Consider the following 7,162-nt stretch of genomic DNA (forward strand, 5'->3'; position numbering starts at 1 on the left):
TGTGAAGATTATGTGATTGATGAAATGCATGAAATGGACTACAAACATTTATAGAATTTCTCAAAGGCAGTGGAGGATGGCCTAAGTGTTTGGGCCCTGCCCCCACATGGGAGACCAGGAGGAAGCACCTGGCTCCTGGCTTCAGATTGGCACAGTGGGCTGGCCACAGTGCACTGGCTGCAGAGTTAAAGAGAGAGAGAGAGGCAGAGAGAAAGGTCTTCCTTTTTCATTGGTTCACACCCCAAATGGCTGCTATGGCTGGTGCACTGTGCTAATCTGAAGCCAGGAGCCAGGTGCTTCATCCTGGTCTCCCATGTGGGTGGAGGAACCAAGCACTTGGGCAATCCTCCATTGCTTTCCCAGGCCATAGCAGAGAGCTGGACTGGAAGAGGAGGAACCGGGACAGAACTGGCACCCCAACCAGGAATAGAACCTGGGATATCGGCACCACAGGCAGAGGATTAGCCAAGTGAGTCTTGAGATATAGAAAACCTAACCAGGGGGCAAGATGGTGGAATACAAAGGGAGCACACTGATAGTCCGGGAAGAGACATTTTAGTAAAAGTGGAGATACTGCAGGTTCAGGGAAGAGTAGGGGAAGAAACAGCAGAGGAAACTCTTCTGGAACTAGTGATGCAGAGTGGACCTGCGTGGAGAGCGTGGGAGCCCAAGTTCAGGACACCAGCAGCAGACTTTAACACACCAGTGCTGGAACGCGAGGTGAACCGAATCTCAATAGCCCGAGACACCAGTGGGAAAGCAGAAAGAGGAGACTAGAGGGAATGAGGCTTGAAACTCCGTGGGGAAAAGTTCACCAGGCTAACTAGAAGAGAAAGAGGGAAAAAAAAATGACCGATACGGACAGGAGTTTCTCTCTCTCCACTCACCTCTCAAAGGCAAGCAAGACAAAGAGCAGGCACCATTTTGGACATATGTCATAAGCAGGGCGACCTCAGGTCTGCACCGGCACTGAGCCTAGCAGAAAAACCTGACTCTGGGGGTGGGTGAAATAACAGGAGATTAGGATCTAACTTGGTAACACAGTGGGAGACTGCAGGAGAATTGGAGCCCACACTGAGGGCAGCACAGATTCCCTGTGTGGTCCTTGGGAAGAGCTTCTGATCTCCAGCTCCTGTGGGTATATTATTTGCCTGCTAACTACCTCCAATTATGTTCAGCTGTGCATTCAGCTGTGCAGAATTACTTCACTTTTGAATCAAAAAAAAAAAAAAAGAATGAAAGAAAGAGAGATTTACCACGCCTAACCTGGGAGTGTCCCCTTTGACACACCCTCAACCCTGAGGAACCAAACAGAGCTCTCAGACCACACTCATCTCAAGCCTCTAAGGCTCCACAGAAAGCAAACAGTACACTTAATATAGAGCCATAGTATAATAGGAAAAAAAACCATAGTGAAGAAACTAAATATCTCCAACATGCCAAAAAACAAACACAAAAACCAAAGTAACAAGAACAAGGAAGACACTATGACACCCCCAAATGAAAAAGACACCCTAATTCAAGATTATGAAGATGATGAGATAGAAGAAATGCAACAAGCGTATCTCAAAAAATTGATAAGAACATTAAGAAATTCTCAAAAACAAATTCTTGAACTACAGAAATCCTTAATGGGCAGGATAGAAAATCTCTTTCATGAAAATGAAATATTAAGGAGAAATCAAAATGAAATGAAACAACTAGTAGAACATGAAACTGTGATAGTGATGAGAAATCATAATGAAATGAAAAATTCAATAGATCATTTTAAGAATCATGTATTTGAAAACACATCTTAAATATCTAACATGGTATAATTTGTTTAACCAGTAAACTTAAGCACAACCATATAAAATGCTTTTAGTTTCTTTCATTGGACCTTCTGGTAAATGTTTTCTTAAGTTGCTATCTAATGGTTGAAACTATTTGCTAAGTATTCATGTAATATTGCTATTGTCAGCAAGCGATCTAGGACTTGCTCCCTCATTTCTCTATTCTAAGCCCAACTTGTTCTTTCATTTCTCTATTCTCTTCAAGGTAGGAAACTAATTCTATTATAAAGGAATCTGTAGGATGCACAATTTAATCTTTAGACCTTATAAAAGAGATGGCTAACATCATAACCTCTACTCTACCTCCAATGGCTCTACTCCCAACCTGTGTGTACTGATGGTCCTCTTCTCCACTTAATGCTGTGTAACTGTTCAGACTAGGTTAATGCCACTCTTAGGATAATTAGTTACTATCCTCACTCTGTCTTTTATGACCTTGTCTAAATATGATCAGAGTCGGCACACTTGGAAGGCTTCCATAGCCTTGGCAACTCATGACGACAGCCTAGGGTGGTTACTGGCACCATAAACTAGAGTGTCAATTTGTTGGGTCAACAACAGGAATCACTATGCGCTTGCTCCTCATGTGGGATCTCTGTCCTTAATGTGCTGTAAATTGTGATTTAATGCTATAACTTGTACTCCAACAGTATGTTTTACTTTGTGTTTCAATGTGGGTGAAAACTGTTGAAATCTTTATACTAAATTGATCTTCTGCATATAAAGAGAATTGAAAATGAATCTTGATGTGAATGGAAGGGGAAAGGGAGTGGGAGAGGGGAGGGTTGTGGGTGGGAGGGAAGTTATGGGAGGGGAAAGCCATTGTAATCCATAAGCTGTACTTTGGAAATTTATATTCATTAAATAAAAGTTAAAAATATATATAAAACTCAAAAAAAAGAAAAATTCAATAGATCAAATGACAAACACATTAGAGAGCCTTAAAAACAGAATGGGTGATGCAGAAGAGAGAATATCAGACTTAGAAGACAGAGAACAAAAAGGACACAGGCAAAGCAAAGAAAAGAAGAGGAAAATAGAAATCTAAAAAATATTATCGGGAATCTACAGGATACTATTAAAAAAACTAACATTCGGGTTCTGGGAGTTCCTGAAGGCATGGATAGGGAGAAAGGATTAGAAGGCATTTTCAGTGAGATACTAGCAGAAAATTTCCCAGGTTTGGAAAAGGACAGAGGTATCTTAGTACAGGAAGCTTATAGAACCCCTAATAAACATGACCAAAAGAGATCCTCATCATGACATGTTGTAGCAAACTCACCACAGTGAAACATAAAGAAAAGATCCTGAAATGTGCAAGAGAGAAATGTCAGATTGCTCTCAGAGGATCTCCAATTAGACTCACAGCAGACTTCTCATCAGAAACCCTACAAGCTAGAAGGGAATGGAAAGACATAGCCCAGGTACTAAGAGAGAAAAACTGCCAGCCCAGAATATTATATCCTGCAAAGCTCTCATTTGTGAATGAAGGTGAAATTAAGACTTTTCATAGCAAACAGAAATTGAAAGAATTTGTCGCCACTCATCCAGCCCCGCAAAAGATGCTTAAAGATGTGCTACACACAGAAACACAGAAACATGGTCATCAATATGAAAGAAGGTAAAGGAAGGTAACCTCAGAGCAGAAGATCACAGGAAGCTCAATTTCTCTTTGACATAGAATTAAAATCTGATGCTCTGTTAAAGCAATGTGTTAATCTATTATATTCTCTTGATGTCTGTTAAATTCTCATTGTTCAAAAACAGCTGAATTTTTATTAAGAGCTATGGGTTATTTAAATATGTTCTTATTTTCAAAGATTTGAATAATCACCTTGTAACAATTATCAAATTTGGTCTATGTTATGTCATGATTTTAAGGAATCTTATTTCAACCAGATATTTTGGATTTTGAGCCTTCTTGGCATTCTTGACAGCCATTCAAAAAATCAAAGTTCCAAACAATCTGGATTCTAAAATATCCAGTAAATCTTGGACTTTGGTTTTTCCAGTTTGGGTGCAACTGAAAAAATTGAAGGTCCTATGTCACTTATCTTATAGAGACACCAACTAATCAGGCTATTTGGATTATATTAGAAGTACTGTCAAGATGGGACGTGGTATTAAATTTTAAGTTTCTATAATGGAAACTGCTATTAATAGATATGTTTGAGAATTAAAAAGTCTACTGATCTTGTGTTACTAGACATGATAGTTATCTTAATAAGAAAGCCCCAGAGGCCTAAAGGGTAAATGCTTGTAAAATCCTACAGGTGCTTTCAAAAATACTGTGAAGTAAGCAAGTGCCTCTTGTTGGTTGATGAGTTTATAATTTTAAACATGGCAACTTAAAGTCATTTGTCATCCACAGTTACATAAGATTTGCTGCTCATAAAAATAAAGCATTGTTGGTTCTGTGTTTAGCTGTCCTCCTATAGGTTCCTATGGAATTTTTCCAGCCACTTCTATTGTATTCAGTACTTTGGGATGGCTCTGTAAGCAGATGAAGCCAATAATGTATTAACAGTACCAACTGAGAGAAAGTATGGTTAACTGAGGTCACTAAAAACAAAAAGCAATTCAAATCAATTGGCAATCTACAAAAAGAGTTAAAGATTTTAAAAGCTATTATTAAAATTGCTATATTGGTCTATTATGTTATGTTATATTTGTGTACATATTGTATGTCCACATAGGAAAATTTTATTAAGAGTTTTATTTTAAATGGCTTATAGAAAAGATTGTCCATAAATTTAGGCTGCTAAAATTAATCAAAGATACATTTTAATTCATGTGACCTGAATCTCTGCATCATATGTTTTATACTTGTTGGTAGAAAGAAACTAAAAACATTTTATATGGTTGTGCTTAAGTTTACTGGTTAAAAAAAAACACATTAGATATTTAAGAGGTGTTTCCAAATACATGATTCTTAAAATTTAGGAAGGCATTGGACCTTCTGGTAAATGTTTTCTTAAGTTACTATCTAATGGTTGAAACTATTTGCTAAGTATTCATGTAATATTGCTATTGTCAGCAAGTGATCTAGGACTTGCTCCCTCATGTCTCTATTCTAAGCCCAACTTATTCTTTCATTTCTCTATTCTCTTCAAGGTAGGAAACTAATTCTATTATAAAGGAATCTGTAGGATGCACAATTTAATCTTTAGACCTTATAAAAGAGATGGCTAACATTTTTCTGTAATAGCATATCCAAAATAAGAGCTTAAATTATAATCTCATAGCTAGATTTACTTCACCATCAGCGAAGTAAACAGTAAGTAGAGAAAACCTCCCTTTCAGACCAAAGGGAAAGAAAGTTTTTAAGTGAGAATATGGTTTTCCTCATGGGCATTGTCTACCTTAGAAAAACTACTACAGAACATGCCTGTGACTATATAGTTCAGGCCACCGAAGATTAGAGATGGGAAACGGGCACTCCCTTGACTTGCATCCTCTGGTCTGCTTGAACACAAACCAGGAGGCAAAGAAAGCTAGGCATCAGAAGCAATGGGTGGCAGGCCTATTAATGGCTGATCTGTACAGTGATCAGCCCTCAAGGAGACCCAACAGGCCAGTCCACTGCAGTGGCTTCCAATGTGGTAAGCCTGGGCTTCAGCAGAAGTCAGCTTGTGAAGAGCCCTGGCAGCTCTGCCAAGAATTGGATCACTGGAAAGGGACCTGCCCTGGAGTCGAAGGATGCCCAGGTCAGAGCCACAGATCTTATTGGCTCTAAGCTGAAAAGCCCTTCACTCAGCACAACTTCCAAAGGGACCACTGCAGCTGAGGGTATGGTCAAGTAGGGTCAGCAACATTGCAGGCAGAACTGTAAATTTCTTGTTAGAGATGCCCCCTGCCTTTACCTGGCCAGCTCTCCTCCCAGCCCAGCCAAGTAAGGAAAGTCAACAGAGTGCCTTCCCCTAGGAGGTTCACACCGCCCTTAGGATATACCCCATGTAAAGAGATAGATAGGTCTGGGCCTCTTAACTTACAAGGCCTAAAGCCCACCAGATTATTATCAAGCCCCTTCTGTCAGGTTCTATTTGCCTCTCAATCAGAAAACTTCATTGTAGCTTAGACAGCACCTTTCTTAGCTCCTCTAATAATGACTCTGTCCTTTGTTCTAGACCCTGTCTAGTGCACTTGGGCCTCATTCCTTTGTAATCATAACCTCTACTCTACCTCCAATGGCTCTACTCCCAACCTGTGTGTACTGATGGTCCTCTTCTCCACTTAATGCTGTGTAATTGTTCAGACTAGGTTAATGCCATTCTTAGGATAATTAGTTACTATCCTCACTCTGTCTTTTATGACCTTTTCTAAATATGATCAGAGTCGGGGAACTTGGAAGGCTTCCATAGCCTTGGCAACTCATGACGACAGCCTAGGGTGGTTACTGGCACCATAAACTAGAGTGTCAATTTGTTGGGTCAACAACAGGTATCACTATGCGCTTGCTCCTCATGTGGGATCTCTGTCCTTAATGTGCTGTACATTGTGATTTAATGCTATAACTTGTACTCCAACAGTATGTTTTACTTTGTGTTTCAATGTGGGTGAAAACTGTGGAAATCTTTACTTAATGTATACTAATTGATTTTCTGCATATAAAGAGAATTGAAAATGAATCTTGATGTGAATGGAAGGGTAGAGGGAGCGGGAGAGGGGAGGGTTGTGGGTGGGAGGGAAGTTATGGGAGAGGGAAGCCATTGTAATCTATAAGCTGTACATTGGAAATTTATATTCATTAAATAAAAGTTTTTTTAAAAAAAGAAAACCTAACCAGACCAAAAACCATGTTTGAGACTGAATCAGTAATAGAGACACTCCCAACAAATAAGAGTCAAGGAGCTGATAGCTCCACTGTTGAATTCTACCAGACATTTAAAGATAAAGTAATTCCAATTCTTCTCAAGCTGTTCAAAGCCACTGTAAGGGAGAGAACCTTCCCAAATTCTTTCTATGCAGCCAGAATCACATTAATTCCTAGATCTGAAAAAGATACAACACAGATAGAGAACTACAGACCTATACCACTGCTGAACATAGTTGCAAAAATTCTCAACAACAGAGTAGCAAATTTAATCCAATAACCCAGATGAAATATATTTGACTCGACCAAGTGGGATTTATCCATGATGTGCATGGATGGTTCAAGATTTCACAAATCAATCAACATGATTCATCACATTAATAAACTGAAAAACAAAAAGCATATGATAACCTCAATAGAAACAGAGAAATCATTTGATAAAATACAACACCCTTTCAGGATGAAAATCTTAAGCAAATTGAGTATAGGCAAAACCACTGCCAGGAACTTACTGAAT

The sequence above is a fragment of the Lepus europaeus genome, chromosome Y (assembly GCF_033115175.1).
Source record: "Lepus europaeus isolate LE1 chromosome Y, mLepTim1.pri, whole genome shotgun sequence".
Taxonomy (NCBI): Eukaryota; Metazoa; Chordata; class Mammalia; order Lagomorpha; family Leporidae; genus Lepus; species Lepus europaeus.